The sequence below is a fragment of the Bactrocera oleae genome, chromosome 2 (assembly GCF_042242935.1).
Source record: "Bactrocera oleae isolate idBacOlea1 chromosome 2, idBacOlea1, whole genome shotgun sequence".
NCBI classification, from domain to species: domain Eukaryota; kingdom Metazoa; phylum Arthropoda; class Insecta; order Diptera; family Tephritidae; genus Bactrocera; species Bactrocera oleae.
Window position 1 is genome coordinate 22308104 of NC_091536.1, and position 26703 is coordinate 22334806.

The window sequence follows — 26703 nt, forward strand, 5'->3', positions numbered from 1 at the left end:
GTCCTGCCAAATTTTACCATAGGTTATATATATACACACATACATACATATGTGCATATGTATGCACTAAGCAAAGTGATAAATTGCAAGCAAAAAATTGTCAACATTGTGTGGGTTCTTATTTCATAAAATTTCGCCTTTTCTGTGAACCGTACAAATAACTGTGTATTTGAACCAGCAAAGTTAAGCGTCTTTGTGATGATTTGTTGAGTGCGACAAGCTAGCAATTTGTCTTGAAAATTATTGCCATTCTACTGCAGCTATAAAAATATAAGGATTATGTCGTTTTGTATATAATTGCTAGACGCAGTATAACTTTCAATGAAGTCAATGCAAATATTGATATTGTTACATAATACACTCACATTAGTTGACTTCAAAAAAAAAAAAAAAAATTTATTTTGTTTCTTCAGCTAGTCTCTGACTCCTATTTATATACATAGATATGCACATATGTATGTATGTACGTACCTGTATACCTGTGTATTAATATTAGAAAACCTAAAAAAAATTAATTTTGAAGTTGCCAATTTCGATATTTTATATGGGTGTCAATACTATCTCTACTGGAGGAAGACATGTGTCGAAAGTTCGACAGAGACGAGCAAATAGATTTCAAATACAATTTTATTGTTGAAAGAATTGCAGTCAAACATAAAAAATATCTGAAGGATTTAATATGCAAATGCACACAATGTGTTCTGCCTTAGGATGAATAAAAGGATAATGCACATTTGCGTAGTGTGCTGCAAAAAGCAAGCATAATAAAACATACACACTTTAGTCGAAAACGAGTTTCCAGTGCTTTACAGTTCCGTAAGGACTTTTTGTACAAATGTTCAACGTGAGCGTCAAAAACAAGTTTTATGCAACTCAAACAGAGCAAAACAAAAAACGTGATCATTTGAATGTATCAGTAAAATGTTTTTATTTTGTTTTTCCTTACATTTTCGGAAGTAGTATGCCAAAAAAGTAAAATGAGAGATTATAAAAGGAGACCGCAAAAAGTAAAAAACAAGACATGAAGCCTACGATAACAATGAAGGTGCAGTCGCAAAGCTGTAAAAGGCACTGCTGGCAAGAGGCATAGGTGCGCATGCGCACAAAAGGCAACCAACAATATGCGAGTACTATTATATGTGTGTACATGTAGCAACAACAACGGTGAGTACGGGAACCTGAATTGTGTAAAGAAAACAGCATCAATAATATCAAGTGAAACCAGATTTGGCGAACTTTCCGCTTATAAGTGGCCGAGCGCGAATTCGAGTTTGCAAAGGTGTGAGCGTGCAGTATAGTGGACAGACATGTCTACCATCTCATATGATACATATGTAGCTTTTACTTTTTTCTGCCGTTTGCAACGCATCCATGTATGTATATTTCTAGTGCAGACGCGGCGCGTCACTGCCGCCTAAACTCTGACGCCTTCCTTCTGCCCAAGAAGACAACTTGTCATTTCTGGAGATAGCCGGTAAAAGTATTAGCAAAAAACGTCTAAATCTCCAAATATTCCCCGATTTCATTCATGAGTTTTTTCATACACTTTTTTTACTGTACAAAACTACATATCCTTTTCGCATCTTGCATACAGAAGATATCCGTATATTTCACTGATTGTGGATGTGAATATGTATATATATGTATTTGCATTTGTTTGAGGAAGGCAAGCATGTTGGTTCTTCGCTTACGAATGCAATGTTGGTGTTGTTTGAATTCTACTGAAATCAACCGCTGTTCATGACTTGTAGTGCCTTCAATTTTCAGTTGTCTACATTGAGGTTTGGTATTTGCTCAACGTGGTCCAAAGCTGTCTCTATCATACATACATGCATACATACATATGTTTATTTGCGCTGCTTTTACTTTTTCTAAGGACACACATAGTAGACATTAATTTAAATAATTTTTTATTTTTTTGCATATTTCGGTAGTATGTAACTTCAAAACCACTATGCTAAAACTTAAATAAAAAATTTAAAATATTTCTTGAATTACGGGTTTTTTTTATGTGCAGCTCCATCAGTTTATCTTTAAATGCGCTATGATGCAATGACCTATCAGTTTTTGATCTGTTTAGAAATAGAATTTCAGCAGGCAAAAAATCTTCAAAATTTTGGGTAAATTTCAACTTCCAAAAAAAAACTTCACCATTTTGTCAATTTTTAATTTTTTTCGACCGTTAGTCGTTATAAGGACAATGGGTAGTTTCTCGAAAAACAAAAATATTACCGTTTATATTTTAAATGTGTATAAATATACCCATAGTTTTTTTTTTTTGAAATTCGCTATTTTCAAGGCTTTCTGTGTATTCTCTCAAGCACTAACTAACGCCCAAGTGATATGACTAAATAGCATCGTTATACTACTTACCTACCTATAAGTCATAGATTCCCGAAGTCAATATCATCAAATAACAAAATATCGTCATATCGTCATGAGCTAACGGGGGAAATTTAAAAGCAAGCATTATGTCTGAAGAAGAAGACCAATTCAAGTTCTCATACCAATAAAACAATGACTTGATGTTATATTTAATTAAGGCTTGTTACAACTACTTATTTTATTTTTCAGCTTAATACCACTTGACTATTTTAATATCGTTTGGAATCTATATAAATATAGTATATGTGTGTAGATAATTGATGGACCTCGATGGAGCTATTTTCTAAAAGCCTGCGAACAAAAATTAATAATAGGAAAACCAACACACCGCCAAAGGTCACAGAAGTTCATGGTTTTGCGTGCGTCAAACTTGAACTAAATTGTAGTTAATCGATAGTTTGGGCACCCACGATTCTTTGCAGGCACAAAGCAGTGGCTAGCAAGAGCGAGAATGTGAATTAAATGTGTGTAAGTAGCATAGTCCTTGAACACTTGTAGAGAGCTTTTCTCGTTGCTATTTCAGTGAAGGTTAAAATAAATATAGAGAAGCGCTTTAAATGTGAAAAATGTAATTAACGCATGCGAGAGTATATCGAATCAATTTTTTTGTTGCGTGACATATGTATATATGAGACATGATGAATTTCACCGTGTGGACGAAAGAAAAATGTTATGTAATCTTTATGTTATAACTAGTAGTCTACTAATAAGGTGGCATAAATTTGCATAGCTTATTTATCAGCTGGTAAAAACGCAAGTTCTAGCAAGATTTCCGGTTACACACAAATCAAAAATTCGCAAAATTTGCATATTTCATTTCGCAATCATCATTGTCTTTGTTTTTAATTGCACTTATCTACCCGATTGTTGCAGAAGTTACTCACTCCATAGACTTATCACACCCATTACCTTCAACTTAGCACGTCATTAACACATCGAGGGAAACACTTTGATCTATTATAGCATAAGAACGAAGTTCATAGTTGGGGTTATGCTTTTAGTATATAAATATGGTATAAGTATGTCACTGTTCCTAAATCATACCAAACTTCTGCTATCAGATCATATAATGTCGTCTGAACAATTGTATACTTTTTCCGATCCGACAATGTATGTTGTCTTAATAAGTTTATAGCTAGCAATATTGCCTATGGATACTATATATTGCTATGAATGGCAATAGATGTCTAATTCATTTTTATTATAACTATTGCTGGCAATAAGCTGTCATTTTGGTACTAGTTTGACAAATTAGTTTTTATTTACTAAAATTTTAACGGCAACATATGCGAAGCTTCCGTCGCCTGATGCCAGTGTCTGATGTTCTTAGGTTTTGTTGCGGAAATTGCAATTCAGCAAACTGCACCGCTTTTATTAGTGAATTTAGCATCTCAAATGAGTAAATGTATATTATGCAAAAATATTGAAGTCTTGCACCATATAAAATAGTAAATTTTTGCTGAAATTGAACGTATGTATTTATAAAGTAAAAAGTATATTTTTTTACTTTTTCTATTCTCATCATAAAATTTTTATACGTTTAAGAGTTGAAACATGTATTCTACTAGCTCGAACATACTTGTCTAATGACATTTCGCTAAGGATTTTGTCAAGAAATGCGCACACAAATATATTGTGTAACCGCTGAGATGAAAATGCGACTTGTCGAAAAATATGTACTTCCGAACTGCTATAGACTTAACTTTCCATAAAAGCCAGTAAATAACCGAAAAACGAGTGCTCAAAATGTCAAAAAATAACAAAGAGAGATAAACAGCTTCCCACGATCGGCTTGAAACTAAACAATAAATACTTGCTAAATTCAAAACTTTGTAACACAGTGCACGTACTCAGTTTACGTGAACGAAGAAACATATTTATTTTAAGTGACAGCAAATAGAATGGCAGCTTCGCTTTAAATTAGATAGGCGATAACACCTGTAATTGTCAATTATAGCCAAGCAAAAAAGTCTATATTTTTAATTATTGCTAAGGTGTAAAAACTGGCAGCTAATAAAAACGCTTTGCAAACGCCAACTGCATACAAAGTATTTCCACAGATTACAATCGACATAATAGATTAACAAACTACTTTTAATCACTTGTCAAAGACAGCTTGACGTAAAACTTCTGAACCAATGCTGTTGGAAGTTTGCAGTAGTAATCGCTTGTTTATGTGTGTGATAAATACAAGCACACTTTTAATTCCCTCGAAGATTACTCTACTGTTTAATTCGTTTATCTTTTCCTTTTATTTCTATTTATTTTATTGTTTGTATTTCATAACTGCAGATAATGCGTAGGCTGTGGAGATGATAATGCCTTAAGCAGCCACTTTTGACACAGCAAGCAAAAAATTTCGAATTCAATCGACGTATTGCTGACTCAAAGTTCAATCGAGAGACTATACTTGACAGACTTGACTGACAGGCAGTAAGTGTTCAAGCCGAATATCAAAGATTACTTTTAGAGTTCTTCTATTTTCTTAAGACATTTTATAGGTTTATATTTGTATACAATTCTGTTGCGTTGAAACAAAAGAAAGTTCTACAACAGTCTCCTCCTAGCCACCGTTTCAAATGATAACACCTTTTTAAACCACCCTATAAAACAATTGTATGTTTACTGTGCATTGCTAGTTATACTGCTTTGGAAATGATTCGCAATCATTACTTGTGTCATATGCAACATTATCCAGCAGCAATGCTTATCTCAATCTCCGGCGCGGTCTCATTTTACGGAACATCGATATCATCGCTAAAGCCACAAGCATTATACTAAAGTTAGTTGGTATATTTTATAACTGAAATAAAGAAGCTTACACCATTTGAATATGGTGTACAATGCACAGGAAACCGTGGGACGTGTCTGCGATTGTCCTGACTCGTTTAGCACTTATAGAGCGCGAAGAAGGAGGAATAACGCTGACAGCATACACTTCATTAAATTTCTCAATTGCGCATGGACTGCAAGTGGTCACAGTGGGCAGTTGGTAACCATTATGCTACTATTTGTAAAATCATGTGTTTGTATATGCAAGTCTTAGTATATTTGTAGAGAAGTGTGTAAGGTGCGTTATGTCACGCCATAAGCAATCGCTTTTGAACTTGTAGATGGAAGGAAAATACAATGAGCATCATACTGCAGATAACGGTATATCAACGATTTACGTCTCGACGGTTTTTATTACAATTTAACTCAGCACACATGTCAACGTCATTACGAGACTTTAAGGCCTTAAAATATTTTTAAAACAACCTACAACAAAAGAAATTCTTTCATCTATGTCTTTAGCAGTTATTACCCTCTGTTGCGTTGTTAATCAAGTGAGAATTTTTAATTTATGCCACTTTAAATGCTTTTGGAATTTCTATTATTTTTACACTTCGCCTCATCCTTTCACTTCTCATTTCTATACATATAAATTCATACATTAACTGGAGTGTCTATATTAATTATGCAAATAGTTGGCAATGCATTATACTCGGTTGCAATCTTATGAACGAGTAACTACGTGGGCAGTGTTGCAAGTTAATGCACTGTCATCAACAATTTAAATTGTCTCAAATATTTGCAATAATAAATGCAAGAGAAAATACTTTCAATTAATGAATCGTGGCTCTGATTGAAGAAAAATCGCTAGCATTTCATAGCTAAGAAGCATTTCGAATTCTCTAAAAAGAGAAAAGAGAGTAAGGAAGCGCTAAGTTCTAGTGTAACCGAACATTTCATACTCTTGCAATTTGCAAGGATCAAAGCCGGTTAAATATCTTCAGGTGTTGGTGATATTAAAAAATGTAAAGAAAGGGTGCAACTTCATTCTTCGACGAAATCGTGAATGGATTACAATCAAATTTGGTGTCATATATTAACTTATTTTGAAGTTTATAGCCTCACTCAGTTTTATTACTATGTTTTACTTCCCGTCAGCGAAAATTATACTAAAATCATTGGCGGCAGAAAAATAGAAGGGTTGATTGCACTAATTTTTCACATTACTCAGGTATGCTTGAGAACTTATTTTCAAGCAATTTTATAAATATATTAATATAAGCATATACATATATAGAGTAAAGTCAGCCGGACGTTTAAAAATCGTGAATATCAGTTATATGGGAACTAAGCCAACTTTCCAGCCAATTTTATCCATTTTGGGCATAAAGATATACTGTTGTTATAAAAACACGCTCTCTCAATTTCTTTCAAATAGCTCCCAGATTGGCCGATATATGTGATATAAAATCAACTGGATGTTCGAATTTAATATAAATATATATGGGTATATGGGTCTAAGGGAAGTATTGACCTAATTCAACTCATTTTTGACTCAATAATATTATGAAAGAAACACTTTCCCCGAATTTCAATAACATATCTCACAGATTGACCGATATTTTCGGCAAAGAGGCAGCCATACGCACTGGGGTCCACATATTTGCTGTCTGAGTTCTTCAAAAGTTATGGTCCGATTTTGATAATTTTTGGACTTAAGATCAAATATCTTGAAGTCACTGTTTGTGTTAAGTTTTATCTGGATACATTAATTGGTTCTTCATTTGTATGGTATACTGGAAAGTGAAAGAATCAGATGGAATTAAAAATTGTGTTATATGGGAAGTAGGCGTGGTTTTTGTCTGATTGCACTCTAGTTTATCACTGTAATGTAGCAATGTCAGGGTAATATTACATACCGAATATGGTTGAAATCGGTCGAGTAAGTTCCGATACATGGATTTCCCCCTAAATGTGGGCGGTGCCACACCCATTGTAACAATTTAACACCGGCTCCTATAAAGCTATTTCATACCATCTCTGACTGATTTATCGCGCTTTTAGTAGTTGTTAACTAAACCGCTATATGGAGAGAGTGCGGGGTTATACAAGTAATCTGATTTCAACCATTTTCACACTGTCTGCAGAAGTTCTTGAGGCATTCCATCCTAAGCGAATTTAGGTGATATAGCTTGAATGGTTTGGAAGATATGTATTTTAAACTTATATAGTGCGGGGACACGCCCACTTTAAAAAAAAAATGTTTAGCCCGCAGGTGTCTCTGCAAACCCCTTCACCAAATTACAGTTTTATATCTTAATTTAGTGCTTGGTTATGGCATTTTATATGTTTTCGTTAAATGTCGTTTTGTGGGCGTGGCAGTGGTCCGATTACGCCCATCTACGAACTCGTTCTCACTTTTTTGCCAATGAATACATATGTATATCAAGTTTCATTACGTTAACTCAATTTTTACTCAAGTTACAGCTTGCATAGAGAGGCGGACAGACAGTCACCCGGATTTCAACTCGTCTCGCCATATATATATAACACCATATCAATCTCGATTAGTTTTAGTTTATATAAGCAACCGTTAGGTGAACAAAACTATTATACTCTGCAGCAACATGTTGCAAAAGTATAATAATCAAGAATGTTCAGGCAAAGAATGCTGTGATGTCATCGGATGCATAACCTGAAGTGACATGAGTATTGATTAGATACCCTTGGAAGGGGGAACAAAATCGAAAATATTTCGCACACAAATATTGTGTACTTTTTTATTAATTCTGAAATAGCACGAGCCGAATTGTTTTATTGCCGTTACCACACATCCTTTTTTATAGTTTATATTTATAAATTGTATTTAGGAGCGATTTCGAAATTTATTTCTAATCTATATTTTTTTTTAATATGTTTACATAAAAAACTACTTACGCTTTTCTAGAACATCTGCCTTCTTTGCATCCGTATATACGTATGTAGATATGCCTTAAATTCTAAGATATTTCCGTGTTTTCTTTTTCTCACAAAAACCACTCAAAATACAATTCAAAGCTGTAAATAAAAGAAAATAAAGTATCTCATTGTCATTTGGTCAAATATGCTGAATGAACGAAATTTATCTTTATATTTATTAGAATAAAATATAAATATCCCGGGGGAAATTATTTGCTTAACCTAAAAAACAGTAACATTTCTCTAATTCTTATTTTATTATCTATTCTATTATCCAACTAACTAGTCTTTATAAGCATTTTGAAGAGATTTTTATTTAAGATTGCAGTTTTTGTGAGTATATAATATAATATAATATTTATATGTATCTACATACATAATGGTACAATATTATTTTCATTGGCTGCATATTCGAAACACTCCCATCTGAATCTTGTATGAGTTTATTATTGCATAACATCATAGCGATCAGCCTATCTATTGCTTTGGGGTTGATACCAGTCCAAAATATACTAGTTGAAAATCATAATTTACTTGGCGTCGTTTTCAATTTTTTTAAGTTATTTTTTGATTTCTGTAAAACATTGTCGTAGGTTTCTCTAATGCCAATTTATTTGCCGCAAACACTAAATCTTCCATGCGCACTAAGCTTAAAGTGCCCTAAAACCCAAAGAAAAAAACCAAAAATTAGACAAATAAAAAAAAAATGTGAAAAAATACGGAGCCGCCCGTTGAGTTGCCGCAAAAAGCACAAATCATTATTAATCCGTCAAATTACGACACTTTCGCATTCAACTGGTGTCTTGATCGTTGCACTCAAGTAGTACACAAGAATATGCAAAGACGGTAAATTTGTACATACAAAGTGGCAACCACAAAACAACGCAAATTTGGCCACAGTGCCGGCGACAGCGTTGGCAACTTTATTAGAATTAATCATGCCATGAAACTTAAATGATTTCCACCCATAAGTCCATATGTACAAGTATTGTAGATACAGTAAGATGACGCGAGGTGAGGAATGCAGACGGGGGCACACTGCTCATGGAGTGGATATTTGCCGATTCCAGGCAGGGAAAATAAATCAGAGCGCCCGAAATGACAGCAACAACAGCAGCCCTGGCGCTGACTTTGAATTATGTGCGCAGAATAACAACAGCAAACACACAAGCAAAGCTAAATTTTAGAGCAAAAACAAAACGAAAATTTAGTTGCCCCTATCTACATGTCTACATACATACACATGTCGAATTTTAACAAATTTTCGTGCTAAAATAATTGAGTGGCCACCGCTAGCGAAAACGGCAGCGCAATCGGAAACAACAAGAACACACATTCGCAATAACTTAATGTATGTTGAAATAACTAAAAGCTGTAGAAAAAAAATAAACAAAATAAAATGAATTGGCTAAATAAAGTAAACGGCTACAAAGTGTTTCCAATATGCACACCATAAATCTCCATATGGCAAAAGGAGCGTGAGTTGGCGCAGGCGGTACGCCGAGACGCGCGTATTCGTGTGTTTTTTGCCAACGTCCAAATGAGCCGGCTACTATGTTTTATTACCGCCAAATGACGTACGGTGTGGCCCGCAAAATTGGCCGAAAACTACTCACAACAATGAGGCGCAGGCTTTAAACATATATATGTATGTACTATATGTATGGAAGTTCAAGAGGAAGTGAGGTTACACGGGTGAACGGCTCAGTCAGTTGGTACTCGAACAAGTCTAAGCAGTAAGTAAGCGAGCACTTCAGGTGCGCCTAAGTCAATTAAATGCCAAGCTGTCGCTGTATGCTGCTGAGCGTGTGAAGTGTGAAGTGAAGCATCGCATGTAGGTAGCTCTGGCGTGCGCGTGCTTCGCTGTGCGCTGACAACGAATAAGAACGCCAACACTCAAATCTTAAAAATACAAATGATAATTCATCTGCATATTTTAATAATTTAAGAAAAAAAAATTTAACCTAAATTACAAAAAATATGTATTAAAAAATATATAATATAATATAATAATATATAATATTTAGTCTCATTTTTATTAAATTATATAACATAAGGATTTTTTTCAATCATATGTTGAAATTCTGTAACCATTAAATACATATTTATTCATACGGATGATATATGTATGTACAATAGTACAATATTGGTTAAACAGCCTTTCTATAGATAGTTATATTTTGCGAACCCAATCAGAAAATAATTCGTCTGTCATCCATGCACCATATTTTTTATTACACTTACCCATGAAATGAGTAGTTGATCTTCAAACACAACTTACAAATGGTTGTTATTCATATAATAATACGCGTTTGTAAGCCCATAAAGATAATACTAATCTCCACATAATCGTGACTTTGCCTTGATGTTATTTAGATATCACTCAGATTACGTAGATAAGTTCAAATACGTATAAATCAATCACAAGTTGAAATTTGCGGAAGTCTTCCACTCATATAACAGTTTTGAAGAATTTCTGCAGTATTTTTTTATTGTAGTATACTTCCAGGAAGCACGTAAAATATAAACAAAAATCTGTGTCAGACATTCACATCAAAATTATTAAAATTAAATTAATTTATTCTTATTCTACAGACATTGAAGCGACATACAGGATATACATATTTCTAAAATCCAGCCATCTTAACAAAATAAACAATTCGAAATCTTCAATAATCATTATGAATACTGCGATATACTTGTATGTACTTGTATTTGGCAAGTTCGAAAGAACTGGTATTCGCTGTGAAACAGTGAGAACAGATTGAGAGCTAAACCTTAACATGTGTCACCCGTCACACTCGGTTCTGGTAAAGGAATAATTTTTTTATATGACCTTGGTTTTCAAGTACTGTTGAAACTTGTACTCTATTGTTATTGTTGTGAGATGCATTTAGTTTTATGTAGAGAATTTTGCAAATTAAAAGCGGGAGATGATCATTACATTTACTATGCTTTTAACAGTCAACTGAGCTGGTATATGTTAATTTAACATATATAATTTTTCACATGTTTAATAATATATTATTATATTTATGTACATATGTATGTATGTACTGTGAGAGTTGTGAATGAACAGGTATCTCTATTAAAAAATCACTCATACGCCCTGTCAGCCCGTTTCTTTCCTTTAATCTTCTTACAGTTACTACATATACTCATATCATTTTGGTGGTATTATATTTGCGTTTCTTTTTCAAACATACAAGCACTCGATTTTGACCGATCACTTTGTATTTTTTCCATAAAAAGTATACATTTAAGTAGATCAATGACCTTTTTGTTTACATTTAGCCAAGTCCACAACCTTTGCCTATATTTAGCCAAGTCAACTACTATTGTTTACATTATGACGTCAATGACATATTATCAGTAAAATGTTGGTCCTGTATTAGTTCCCTGATTTGAGGACCGTCAAAAATACCAGCTTAAATTTTTTTTGTGCTCAATTTCGAAAATATTTTACGGATATATTTAAAACCTTTCCCATCCTTATTTTGAAAGCTTACAAACTTTTTAATAGACCTAACTTTGTATAATGCGATCTCTGGCTACTAGAGGGACAATCATCTGCTAAATTACTCTCAAAGACCAAACTTTTTTAGACCAGTGTTCAGTCTTGGCCCCGCTTTCCCACATGAAACGGGGGTATTTGGTACATCCACCATTTAAACGACATTCTCAAAAAAAATAGTTACCACAAACAGCACAGAAAACTATTCGTGTCATTTAAACAAATTCTTCTTAATGTAGACATAGCGGTTTATTTATGAAATTAGTAAACACAATTTTGCAGTAATTTACCAAAATTTTCAAATTCGAAAAGCACAATCAACAGGTAAATACTTTGCAATTTCCATAATTCTACGAAATATGCTACACAACTCTTTCCGTATATGTATGTATATGCAGGTACATGTATAAGTATGTATGTATATGTGAGAAAATAGTTTGCATTTTCATATGAGACTCTTATGCAAATAAACGCTGAAACTTGACTATCAGAAGCTGACCAACCGACCAACCAACAAAGTGATAAATACAAACAATTCTGCGGTGTTTTACAGCAAAAAAGTTGCAGGAATGTGACAACGGTGTTGCAGCAACGACAACAAATAACGACATTGGGCAAAAAAATAAAAAGCTTTTGTGTGCTTATGATGGTATAAAAGCAACATAAGCCACTTCATGTTCAGCTTAAGCCGCAATCTACACAGATTTCGCAAGAGATCGAAGTAATCGTGGTCGCAATACCTAAATAACAGATAAGTGTCAACTGATATTTTATCGTGTAACTAATCTGGCTTCCGTTTTACGCACTACAAATGCCTTTTCAGCAAAGCAGCCCATTGAGTAGCAAAAGCTGACTGACCACAGCTAAGCTAAACATTGAAACTAATAACGTTTATACCCTTCACCGAATAAAATTTGAAATAATTTTTTAACGAACTAAACTAACGTAAATATATTTTAAAATAAATTTATGCTAAAATGACCAAATTAAAACGACATAAATAAACATAAAATACTAATAATAAAATAATTATCCCTTGAATATCAAAATAGATGATTTTACATGATAAAGCTTCGCAGTTTCAGTTTGACTATAGATCCAGGTGAAGCTTTGTACAACCTTTAATACAGATATAAATATAAAAGAACACAGCGCTAGCAGCATTTATACCGGTCCGGTAATTTGACGCGATTCACATAAGAAAAACTTTTTTGCCCGTTTTAACAGTTAGCTCTTCTTTTTTTTTTAATATCACAGGTATGTTCGTATCACTCGCTTGTCATTTGTATATCAGTTGAGACTTCCACCTGATTCACCTACAGTTTGATGAATTGACACTTTGCCTACAGGCACGGATTGATTGTAAAAATACAGGGTCAACGATAGGTTAGCACTACAGAGCACAACTAATAATGAAAATTAAAAAAAACTTGCGTTACCTTTTTTTAAATATTTATTAACGTAATCGACTAAGAAATTAATCTACCGGATATGGGTAGTATTTAATTTAGTCACTGTATTTTTCAAAAAAAATTTACATCGTTTCTTAACCCGGTATTAGATGACTTTTAAAAAAAATCTGCTGCCAAGGAACGTTATAACAGCGAAGTAACATATATTCTCCATAGTAACTTGAATTTTTTCACTCGAGGGAAACTTGAAAAAGAATTGTACAAAAACTAGGAGCAAGTGAGCCAAATAAAGAGCTAATGTTTAGTATTCGTTCGTGTATCCGAGTCATAAATGTAATAAGTTGAGTAAATAAACATGTCAGCATAGCTCATATATATATATATATATATATATGATATATTGTATATATCTACAAACAATAATGTAAAAATGAACAAAATCATAATAACAAAAAAGCAAATAAAAAGTTTAGTGATATATTGATGTGCATATTGAAAGACCCTGTATTTTTAAATTAATTATATATGCACATATAATGTCTACACTTTTGTGTAGCTTTTGTTGTAGTAGCTTCTTTTATTACTCAAAATTCTGCCGAATTTAAAGTTCACATTTATCTCCCTGTCCGTCTGTCTCCAGCTGTTTTTTTACGAAAAGCTTCATTCAAACTCCTTTTTTTCTTTTTGCTTCAGACTTATTTTATTTATTTTACAAACCTTTGCCATTTCTTCACCACTTTACGGCCATTTAAGCGCATGCTCATCTGTTTACTTATCATTTAATGAAACAGTGAACATGTGCCACATTTATAAGTGCAAAAAGAGGAAAAAGAAGAATGTGAAAATTAACAAAAACAGCAAAAAATAATTAAAAATATATAAAAAGCACATCAGCAGTCTTACTAGCACATACTTCCATGCATTCATTGCTTCCATTCCCACCCAGACCGTTCTGCAACCCTCTTCACCAAGCCCAACGTATACGTTACACAGCAGGAAAATGCTGTGACGTTAATGATATGAATATTGAAAACGGTGCTATTTTCCTACAGGGCATGCGCTTTATACTTATACATGTGCAAAAAATTTAAGATTTAGTCCAAGGTGAGCGACTCTTGTTGCGTTCGGTCATGTCGTTGAGCACGGAGGCGCTGTCGGTATCAACAAAGCATCAGTGCAATGCAACAACGATGATAATACGCGCAAAAATACTAGAAGAAGAATGCGAAACATGCCCGTACCTAAGCACATCGATAAGCAGCAGCACGACACCATAGAAACACTTGCGGCACGCATGCGGCTACGTGGTAAACATTTCGAAAATTGCGAGCCAAAGATGCCACGCTAAAACGCGATAAACGAACAATAAAAATAAGACAAAAATACGGCCGATGCAAAAACGAATAAGTGCCTGAAGCAGTTCCTTGTATTTGCAGTTTTTAACCCGCGACGCACAACTTTCTCATCTCTATGAAAACTATGACTGAACGCTTCTAAGCCAATATTGCAATACCTACAAGTATATCAAAATATACTCTAATATTTTCGACAATTAGAATTGAAGTAAATATAATAACTCAGATATTTTTTTAATCGCAATTTAACATTAATAAGAAATATCGAATGCAGCCAAGTCTCTCTTAACTTGGTCAAAGATGACTCCTTCACTACCGAGTTGGATTCGCCACGCTAGATCTTAAAATCAACCACATCTAATTTGTAAAAGAATTTCGTCTTAAATCAGCCCAAGCTAAAAGATCCATAATATTCAGAGGTAAATAATTTAGAAGTTGTTGACATCTAATGATTCGATTCGAATTAGAAAGTGATTTCTCTTAATAACTATAGAACAGTTATCTCTTCGCAGCACAGCAAAATTCTATTACAACAATGAATATTATATAGTCAGTTTCAGTCCAAAATTTCAACGCACTACCTCAAGGGGTTAAAACTTAAAATCAATAGCCAAATCGACCCGAATAAAACGCATTTACCCTTACAAGCATGTACTTTAATAATACCAGCTGCTTTTACTTATATACATACATACCTATATTTGCTACGCTTTCTGCTCTTCAATCACAATCTTTGTATAGTTTTCATATGCAATCACTGGCACTTGGCTTATTTATTTCGACGCTGGGTTGCTAGGCCATTCAATTTTATTGAGGTTTTGGAGAAATTCAACGAACTTGACCTTTTGTTGCAGCTGCCAACCAACCAACGAATTGCAGCCGGTAATCTTTTTGGCAACTGAGGATGACAAGCGAGTTGTGAAAAAGTGCAAAAAGTAGAATACGGCTTTTCATGAGGCTCCCATATGATTTTACTTCAATTAAAAGTGTAATCAATAGTCGCTGAATGACTTTTTTGCAGCACTGTAACAAATTGGTGAAAATAAAGATTTCTGAGCGCTGGCAAAATGCCAAAACTGCACAGATTTTTTGTGCAAAAATTTTATCCAATTCTCTTTAAATATTGCATTTTTGTTGCTTCGCTTCGAAATATTTATCTCTTTTTATTGGGATATGCGTAGTTGATGAATATTGAATAGTCGAAACTATTTTTTGCTTATTACTTTTTCCATGAATTACCATTGTTCAAAAAATCGAACACAATCAGTTTGAATATATAAATGCTAAAGCTTGAAAAGAGGGAAATTGTAATAGTGCAATGCGAATAATTTCAGAATTTTCGAAAAAATATAAAGTAAATATTGTATCACATTGATTGAGGAAAGTAAAATGCAAGTGCTTTAATACTGTTATTTTGGCATGTGTCTGCATTTTAGAAATGTGGTATATTTGGTTGAGTTCAACGTGTAATATATCTTCATAGATGAATATCTATTAATATTAGTGTATTTGAATATAAGTATGCATATTCATTCAAGCACCTTAGGAGTTGCCTCCATTATGAAAGCGAAATAACATTGCACTCAGCGTGTTAGTAAGTATATAATTGTTAGCATGATGGGCAAACATATCGTTTGCATATGCATTTACCTATGCACAGGAATATTTTCATCATATGTCTACGTTATTTCAATTTGCGATATACCAAAGAAGCTTAAATCGACTTTATAAAAGTGAGGAATTTTCTTGCTTTTCTGAAAATTTTGAATTATGAGTTAGTTTTTGAAGTATTGGAAATTCTAAAAAGAACCATGTTTCGCAGTAACATCTACTACATACCTATTGCCAAATAAAGCATTTTAAAAAAATTAACAGAGTCTTTGGTAATGTAAGATAATTTCTATATATTTTTCTATATTTTTTGAGTACATGAGTTCACTATTCTTGGATGTATGCAAATACATTTTAATAATATATCCCTATACGAAAATAAAACTTAATTTATATTGACAAAAATACATAAAAGTGTGTTTATATTTAATTTAGCGAAATTTAATTTAACGAGACAGACAATTGCAAAATAATTTACAACTTTCCCTATAAATTTGAATGATGCTGGAAACAGTCACCGACGCAAAACCGTAGACCAAATCAGCTCATACGACCTATCTTATGAGAGCGCAATGTAAATGAACACTCACTACCGCTATAGTTTCTACCACGGATAAATCTCTGGCTATCTACTGTCAGCTTCTACAGACCTTATGGCAGGATATCCGTGAAAAAGCAGCGTTGCTAGTCTCGATATTTTGTAGTTATTAAAAAATAAACTAGAATATATTTATAATATTCTTAAACTTACTTTAAATCACAGTCAAATTTATAAATAGATAGATTATTTTTAATAGTTGGATTTGAGTTTTGAGCTTTTACATCATGAAAAATTATAACTAAAAAACTAAAAGTGTGAAAAATCGCGTATACAAATTGAACAATGACAACATTGATTAAATGAAAACAAAAGAGAATAACTCATTTCTATGTTGCCACTACGGGCGTAACTTTTGACAAATTTTGTTTAAGACGGGCGGTAAGTACGGCAGGGCGGTGTGACAGTGACTGTTTGTAGCATGAACCATTTTTCCTCAGTAACTTTTTTAGTTCTCTGGCTAAAATATTGATTTAGCGACAAATGGTCGCATTCAAATTTAATCATAACGCGCTTTTGCTCTTTACTCACTAGCTAGAGCTGGTCGATCCCACCCGCAGCGTGGCATGCCAACTTGACAGACATGCCAGATTCACTTACTCTGAAGTCAGCGACAACAGCTGCAGCTGCTAGCTTTATTGCATTTCACTGTGATTGCGGTTGCGGAAAACTGTGCATATCGAGATATAATAGTGTATTTATTAACATTGTTTGAGACTTATATTTTTGTTGCTGTCTTTTGTTTTACCAAAAATGACACACGCCATCAGATTTAAAAGCAAAAATAAAAAGGCACAAAGCAACAGAGACACAACTTTATATGCTGTCTAATATTCGTGCATATACATATGTTTCAGTTAATCTTTTTTGCGTTCATGCAACATGCAACTAAGTTTTCTAATACCGTAACATGGGCGATAGGTACACCTTTTACGTCCCCTAACAAATCTCTGGTCTCATACGTATAAGTAGCCCATTTACCGCTTACAAATTGCCCTCAATTAGTTGGGGTGTGCGAGCAGAGCACGTGACTCACTGTGCACGAGCTCAAACTATAAGTGGACCATGACTCTTTAATATGCAAGTGTTAAACTGCAGAAAAAATGTGATTCGGGTGGTAGGACTATTGCATGAGCAAAATGTAAATATTTCAACATTTCCTTTTGTAGGTTAATTGTTAATTGCACCATTGTGTATTTATGTAGGCACATATACAAATACATACATATACATATGTACATAGTATACGTATGTATGTATTTATGTGCGGCTACTGCCGAGCGCAGAGCAATGTTTCGCTACTCACTGTTACCAAAGGTAATCGAAAGTTCAACATTCTTTAGTAGCAGCTTTGCATAGTATAAACATAGAAAAAGTATTAAAAAAGAAATGAAAGAGGAAAACGCGAATGGTTTAGTGGTGCTTTCAAAGTGGAGCAAATTTTGTGTCGCCAAATGACATACAAATTATGTCAACGGTAAAATTCAACAAGAGAGATTAAATTTATTGCATTTTAAAATTTAATGTGAAAAATTTACAAATGTCCTCAATTAATCGCTTTATTTATATCCACTTTTTTTGCACGAATTTTCACGTTTTGTTGGTTACTAACTTCATCTCCTTGACAGACATAAGTTGGTTTGGCTTAGAGTCGGCGATGGAGGAGGTTATCCACATGGAGAAAAAAATACTTTTTCAGGTTGACTTGTAGATGGTACGACAATTTCAGGTATATTAATGATAATCAAGCAAATTTTTGAACTTCGACAGTGGTTGCAGCTTTAGTGTAAACTCATGAGATGACGTGATACAATTTCCCTTTAGAGACTAACTCCAATTATTCATACTGCTCATAACTGTTGCAACTTTGGCCCTTTGATTTGCGAAGTGAATAAATAATACATTTTTATTTCCAGTGCCAGCTTTCTTCCTAACAAAACAACACGATTTTATAGGCATATAGTCTAAATGCTGCAATCCACAATTCCGCTATTCTCGATGTATCAAATAGCTCTGCGTGAGAGGCGCTAAGGCATTCAGTGTATTTATTTAACTGTTAGAGTTAAAGCTTCAGATATAATTGCTAGCTTCCGGTGCTACTTTTTCTTTGTTTGACTTGAAAAAATGCTCGATATTTATTTTGGTCACTAGATAAGAATATCATGTTTGCTATTACCAAAATTACCAAAATGGCAGCTCCCTAATACACATCTCAGCCTCATCCCATGAAATGTATACAAGTTGTGTGAAAAATCCTTCTAACTTATTTTCTTTAATAAATTTTATAATACAAACTTTTGATTTCTGAAAAATAAAGCCTCAAACTCAATATCTATAGTACTCCTAATTTACTCGTATAATAATTTTACACCAGCTTTAATGCTTTTAATTTCTGAATACATATCTTACAAATTTGCTGAATTATTACCGACCATGCAAATTTCGTTATTAAAAATTTTGACTTGATGCATAATTTAATTTCTATTTTTCCTTAGTAAGTCAGACTCATAAGGTATGTTTATTTATTAAAGTCTCACACCACTCCAGTATATGCATTCATCGTCATGCGGAAGCCATATCATAACTAGAAACCACCATCAGTTGTTTTGAAATTCTAACATACTAACACATACATACATATTCGCACACATTTCAGTGTGACGAGTGCAAAATGAGAACGTGAAAAGTTAATTGCTTTAACTTGCTTTTGAATGTCTCTTTGTTTGTGGTAGGAGTGTTATCATTACATTTATATTTGAAGCTTTTTGCTTCTGTAAAGTGTTGACCCAGAAGCAGGAAACCAGAATCGCTGTTTTTACTGTCACTGTCATACTTTTCCCACACTCACATGTCCCATATGTTCGTTTTATAAATCGTATATTGATAGAGGACATAGTTGCTTCGGTAGTTGGACATGCAACAACTATCCTGCATGCGACTACAAATTTAGCACACTCACTGTATCCTTCCTCAGCCAAGTGCATAACTTAAAAATTCTTATGTCGATATGGGGACAGCTGGGACATATATGTACATACGTTTTTAATGTGCTGTGGTGCTATGTACGTCATATCTAGGGAGACTAAGTGCCAAAAATCAACATAACGATGTAAAACCATTTGTGGAAATCTGCAGTGAAAGTTTGAAGTGGTGACAAGCAGAAAATGAAATTAACATAGTACACGGATTCATAAGCGCGTATGTGATTGTGGCAGCTGAAAAGTTTCCAGTATTGTTAGGTTATACAATTTTCACATGGCGTATAAAAAAGTATTAGATGTGGTCTTCATTGTCCTATGCCGATATTCTAATCATGAAAGGTATAATGCATATCTCTTGCAAGTGGCAACGCATTTGAGGAATATTAAATGCTGTCAAATTTGCATTTCAGTTGTTCTATTTGTGGAACCGGCGCTGAAGTCCCAGCCAAAACATATGTACATATACGAGTATGTATAGTGGTTATAGCGACAGAAATCAGAATATCGGCTGCTCAGATATCAGATGGAAATAAGTTGCAGCGCTAACTCCTATATTAATGTGGCCAGAATCCTAAAGTGTCGAAGTAATCAATCTATGTATCAATCAATCTGCTCACCGCAACCAATTTTTACCGCGAGTTAGAATTTAAAATTTGAAAATCAAATATTTTTTATTTATTCATTTTACTGATTTGAAAAAGTCATCATTCAATATTGAATATTCTACTCAAAAGCTCCATTACTAAGTATGCATGGATATACATATATATAGATATGTATATGCATACTTTATCTACCAGCCCCACTTAGATTATTGCATTACAATAACATATATGGTAATCAACTTAAAAGTGAAAAAAGTGAGTATCAATTATAAGTTACAATGTAAAGTAAGAATACTTTACCATATAACCCAGTTAAGATAAATTTAATATTTACAGTTAGCATGCAAATCTTAAATTTAACTAGAAATATTGAAAGAAAATAAGCAACTTGGGACAAGTCAAGAATTATAGAAAAAGAAATTACGAAGGTTTCATCCCGTTGCGTTTTTGGGAGAGCATTAGTTCGTCACATTGAATGAATGAAAGAAAGGGAAGGCTTTATTTACAATTAGTATCAAAGTTTGACAGTTTATTTTCAGTTTTACGTAGCGTCTCGTCATGTTGATAGAGCATTATCAATATTGGTAGCAAGTAAACTTTGCCCAAGCAAGAAGCCATCAAATAGAATGAAACATGTTTTATTATGCTAATTTAAAAGACCATTTAAGACAAAACTTTCAGTCCGTGAAAAAGTGAAAAAATAGCACACTGGTGCTATAATACACTAATAATATTAGATCTATGCAAATGAATTCCGAAAGTGTTATATACTTGTATGTAAGTACTTGTTGTACAGAAACTTCACAATTAAATAATACTGCTTAACGAAGAATGCGGAGGAATTGATGGGAAAACGCTTGCAGCCCACTAGTTTAATGGTAATTGTCTATATCTACAATTATCAAATACTTAAAGAGCACAATTAAATATAACTAAGTGACGTGATCTATTTAGCGCCAATAAAGCGAAAATCCACCTTTACTCGTGTATACCCACTTAAGAGTAATTTATTCGTTTAACGAGTTTCTTGAACTATGGAGGCAGACTAACCATTAACAATCACAATGTACATACATACAAGTATATAATAAAATTATACAAAATGCAAATTATACAAGCGATTTAAAAGAGATGAAAGCAAAGCGCAGTTGTGGGTGTTAAAGAGCAATTGAATTAGACAAAAATTGATAAACAAGCAATTACTGACGTGTGAAGACAAATTTACTTTAAGATATAACACACGCGCTTGTTGTGTCATATATGGAAAGCTTTGCAATATTAATTTAATTTATTTGAAATGTCATTGTTAAAATTTTGCAGGGCAAACACACACCGTTGATAGTTGATAGCGGTTGAGGGACTTTTTTTAAGTCAGAACTAAAATAAGGATCGATTCTATCAATTGTTCAAGTGTCATTCTCGAGCGTTGTAAACTTGAAGTTATACTTGTATATTGTATTTTTAAGTAAACTAATGGGATTCAAACTTTCTTGCATTGGAATGTAATCATATACTTGTTTTGATGTATTTCTAAACATACTTAATATACTCTTCTTGCCACTTGTTTCAAATGTAATTAAATAATTTCTAAAAATAAGTAAAACGCGAACGACTGCACCGAAACTATAAAACCCGTCACAGCTAAATTTTTATAGCATACAAAATTATAAAAGATGTTTATCTTGTTTTTGATCGTCCAGTTTGTATGGCAGCTACATATAAGCTGCAGTGATCCGGCTTGGACAATATATAGGTATGTTCGGAGTTTGTAGCGTTGTCCTGGATAATAATCTGTTTTAAATTTCCTGAAGATACCTTGTCAAATAAAAAAGTTTTTCATACAATACAAGGACTTGAGTTTGATCTCTTAGTTTGTTTAGCAGCTTCTCGGCAGAAAATCAAGTGTTCAAAATATAGATATATCAATATCTGAGGGACAAGTTCGCGTATATACAGACAGACGGACGGACAGGCAGCTAAATCGGCACAGCTTGTCACAGTGATCATCTATATATGTACATACTTAATATACCCTGTTCAGGGCGTTTTCCTATACATAACATAATTCCTACAAACTTGTTTAATATGGAATTAAATACACAAAAATGTGTATAAAAACAATGAGAATGTTTTAAAGTTCGAGTATTTACGGTGGATTTGTTAAAAAGCATTTTTAAATATTTTCCACCTAAAGCCGTAAATCTTCAATTAAAAAGCTCAAAATTGGAGGGGGAAAGTAGTTTATGTTATATGTTTATGTGGACTTAATGCCGACATTAAAGGCGATTTATGCTATGAGTTAATTCTTGTTGATTGCCTGGGTACAGCACTTTCCAAATGAACAGCCGAATATATGCAGCTGTGTATGCGTATATTTGTATATCTCAAACGTCACGGGGCAGCCTGCAGCGGAATCAGACATCGGCGCGCAATTTGTGCGGTTGCACATAGAAATTATTTTTATTTAAAACTTTTTTTTTTTTGATGTTTGCTGAGAAACGGGTGCGCTCGGAAGGCCACAAAGAATATAAATGCCATAAACGTGCCACATGCGCCATTTATTTATATGGATTTTATTTTGTAATTTTCATAAACAAAAACAATTAAGTGCATCGGCGTTGTCACAAAGCAGCAATTCTAAAATTAATGAGCTACTACAAAAAGGCGAAAGCGCATTTGCAGCTTCAGACGAAAGAAGAAAAATATTTCAGAACTCAATTATCGGCAAGCAAACTAAGTAAATAGATCTGTTTGTATATATGTAAGTATATAAAATAATGCAAGTATATATACACACGTTTTCATATGTTAACGCCTAAGTATGGACTACATAAATTTACTTATAATTACACGCCTCAATTATTGTTTAAAGGCGACTGGTGGCCGGCAGAATTGTGTTGCTTTTTGGCGACGTGTCTAATGACGTATATATGTATATATGTACATACATATGTACGGCGTAGGTGAAAACCCGCTACAAGCTAATATAGCATTATTCGGTGGTGCTGCATTCGTGAAAAATAGGAAATTTTAGTGTGGAGAAAATATATAATTTAGGAATTACGCTTCGGAAAATATCGGCGAGCAGCAAGTGAAAGCTCACTTGCAGGTATTTACAAAAATACGAAAATGTCTTTACGAGTAGAGACGCGTTTAAAACTATGCAGCATTGGCGTGTGCAGCAGCTGTCATGACGGCCAGCTAGTGGTGTAGAACAGCACCACGATTTGACAGAGTTATTTTTACGGCTATACATACAATAATCCAATCCCTGATTATGCGGTACAAATATATATTACGTGGGTAAAAATATCTTACCCGGTAAAAAATAAAATTAGCCTATATGATATATAGTAGTATCACTACTTAGTACTAAGTATCACTAATTAGCACTATATCATATAGAGTGGTTTCTAGAGCTACTATATATAATTTTCTAGTGGGATAACTGTCAAAGTACGCACATGAACGACTATGCTAGAAAAAGTGGTTGAGAATTAGACATTGAACATTGGGATGTTCGCAATGTTATTAAAAAACTAACATACAGTAAATAAAAAAAAAAACTGTACAGCGAAATGGTTTGACCATCCCATGGTTTAAAAATACAAATTAACTCCATTTTCGAAGATCAAAAAAAAAAATTGTATAGTTTGCATAAATTGACATTTAAACAATATTTAATTAATACTTTTTATGTGCACCTTTGCCCGCTATCGTTGTATTTTAATGCACCAAATTTTCTGTAAGTTCAGAAGGTATATTTTTCCACATTTCCTGAAGAGCAGCTTTAACCTCAGTTTTGCTATTAACTTTGCGCTCTCGTAACTTCGTCTCCATATAAGCCCACAGGTGTTCAATGAGATTGCGGTCTGGACTCTGTGTAGGATTTGGCAGCACTTTTTTCAAATTATACAACAACCATTCCTTAACCACTCAAGCAGAATGCTTCAGGTCCTTTATGTTTATGTCTGTTTATTCACCACCTTTTCTGCAAAAACTACAACTGCACAAATGAAATTCGCTTACCAAAGAATAAATTTTGACCATACACAAATAATACCAGACAAAAATAACGGTAACTACTCGATTGCTGTAACCGTATAAATATTTTGTTTTTTTTGCTGTTGAAAGGTGACATATTTTAGTTTTTTGCAATGATTAACATCAAAATTAATGTATTGTTAGAATTTTTATGAACATATGAAAAGTATATAAGATTCTCATCTTGTTACTCTTGGTTGGAGCTTAAAAGCTAAAATAGTTTAAGTAAAAAGTCCCTTCAAAACATCAAAAAACATCTCTCTGTACAAGATTTTTTTTTTGGTTCATGGTACATTGCAGCAGGAAAGTCTCAACGGCATGTCTTCGTAGTGTTTAAAGTGAGCACAAAACTATTTTGTAGTCAAATATAACCTCACTTTTGCTTAATTTGTTTTTCTAATTATACCCTGAACAGCGTATCTTAAGTTTACCACGAAGTTTGTAACACACAGAAGGAAACGTCGGACCGACCCTATAAAATATATACATAAATGATCGTCATGATGCGCTGAGTTGATTTAGCCATGTCCGTCCGTCTGTATAGGTATATGCCAACTTGGCTCTCAGTTTATGAGATATCGATCTGAAATTTTGCACCTGTCCTTTTCTCACTAAGAAGCTGCTCATTTGTTGGAACGGCCGATATCGGACTACTATAGCATATAGCTGCCATACAAACAAAACAATCGGAATCAAGTGTTTGTATGGGAAACGTTTTTATTTGGCGAGATATTAGATCGGAAATAGGTTCTTGTAAGGAACCTTTGGATTTGTGAAGGGTATTATAGCTTCAGTGCAACCGAAGTTAGTGTGTTTTCTTGTTTTAGGAGCATTCTAGATAAATATACTAATATGAACTTAGATTAGGGTAGCACATTCCTTCTACCACTAACTAACTGTGGCGTCTGCAATTGTATGTCGCTTACCACATCATGTGTATGTATGTGGTGCATAGTTATGTATGTGCATGTGAATGTATTATGGGGCATAAATCTGTTTAACCCGGCAGTGAGACCGTCACATCATAAACTGAATGTTGCTTTTATTGTTGTTGTCACTTTGTCTGCTTGCGCAAGAAAAACTCCACCAAGTGTTGTTAATGAGTTCTTGTGTCAAATGGCGTAAAAATAATGTCAACTTGAGTAATGACAGCAGGCGGCAAGCAGCAGCACGCACTTGACGCCATAAAATATACGGAGCAAGAAAGTCAAATAGCGGAACCCATGAGCACAGCGCAATAGCAGCGTCTTCATTATCAGAAGACATTTTTATCATTGGCGAGTGAGTGAGCTCGTAATTATCATTAACACTAAAAATACGCGACGTCTGCACAAACGCAGGCGAGTAACGAAACCATCTATTGGTTGAACTTCTCTTAGATTTCTCTTACAAACATATGTACATATACATGTGTATGTATAATTCCTTCGAATGAAAATAGTCTCCTATTTCATGACAACACTGACATTATCTTCAATTCGTAACTTTCAAGTTCCTTTTTCAGTTATTTTTTGTAGCCGCACATACTTAAACACATGCATATGCATTATACATACGCATATATAACATATGTATATATATTAGCTTTGTTCGTCTGCATGTATGTATGCCACACAGCGATCGTTCCTGTCAGACTATGTTATTGCCTCACCACTTCACTGCTAATTTTTCATATTTTTTAGTCGCTTGGCAGCCGGAATGAAGTTTAATTTGCAAAATTAGGCAGAGACTCGTATTTTAATAAAAATAATGACTTATTTCAATTTGAAAATAAATATTTGCAGTTGTTGCTTGCTCATCAACGCTTTCAATTTGCAATGGTCGCACTTCAAGCAGCCAAGAAAATCAGGAAGTCAACTTTAATGACGTTGTAAATGAAAACAAACTGCTGCTGCTATTAAGCGACGGAGTGACACAAAATAAGATAGATTTTAAAAAAGTTTTTCTTCAAAAAAAGTTTTTCTTTTCTTTTTGATTAAGGTACTTATTGTATTTTTACGTTCTTGGCCATAAAAGCCAAAACTCAAAACAGTAAGAAAAATACCCTCTTCCATTAGCAAAAGTAACTAACCAACTCATTCGCAATAGCCATTATTGAGCTTAACAAAATTTAAAAATTCATTATAATTAGTAGAAAAAGTTGATTTTAAAATAAATAACAATAAATTCCAGCTGATAAATAAAAATCATTTGGGCAACTCTCACTCTTGAGTTGTAAAATGTTGCACTTTTTTCTGGTTAGCTGGCAACATTCTGTGAAAGTAACACGCAACTTTAACAGCTCGGGTATAGCGCTGAATAAATGCAATATTTTTGTGAGAAACGAAAACGCTATCAGTTATTTGTGCATCATCGAAAATGTATATTCGTATATTTTGACATAAAATAAATATGAAGAATGCTTGTGCACTTACCAATTTTCAACTGTGATTGTTTATGTATTATGTAGATAACCTGAAAACAAAAAT

At 33.6% G+C, this 26703-nt stretch overlaps 1 protein-coding gene and 1 long non-coding RNA gene across 11 annotated transcripts in view; one reads left to right on the top strand and one right to left on the bottom strand.

The window, feature by feature from the left end:
- Positions 1-26703, bottom strand: part of Sulf1 (Extracellular sulfatase Sulf1) — a 79895-nt gene that overhangs the window by 12113 nt on the left and 41079 nt on the right. For 7 of the 10 annotated variants that reach the window (XM_036377450.2, XM_070111786.1, XM_070111785.1 and 4 more), the window contains 2 exons: positions 26650-26689; positions 8095-8214 (listed from right to left, as the gene is read on the bottom strand). The gene's annotated coding sequence lies outside the window, so the exon portion shown is untranslated. Of the gene's footprint in view, positions 1-8094; positions 8215-10359; positions 10432-26649; positions 26690-26703 lie in introns of those variants that run through there. The other 3 variants (XM_036377455.2, XM_070111792.1, XM_036377452.2) reach the window with 2 other exon arrangements.
- Positions 24468-24715, top strand: LOC138857877 (uncharacterized). Its single transcript, XR_011397101.1, has 2 exons — positions 24468-24573; positions 24651-24715. It is a non-coding gene; the product is annotated as an uncharacterized lncRNA (long non-coding RNA).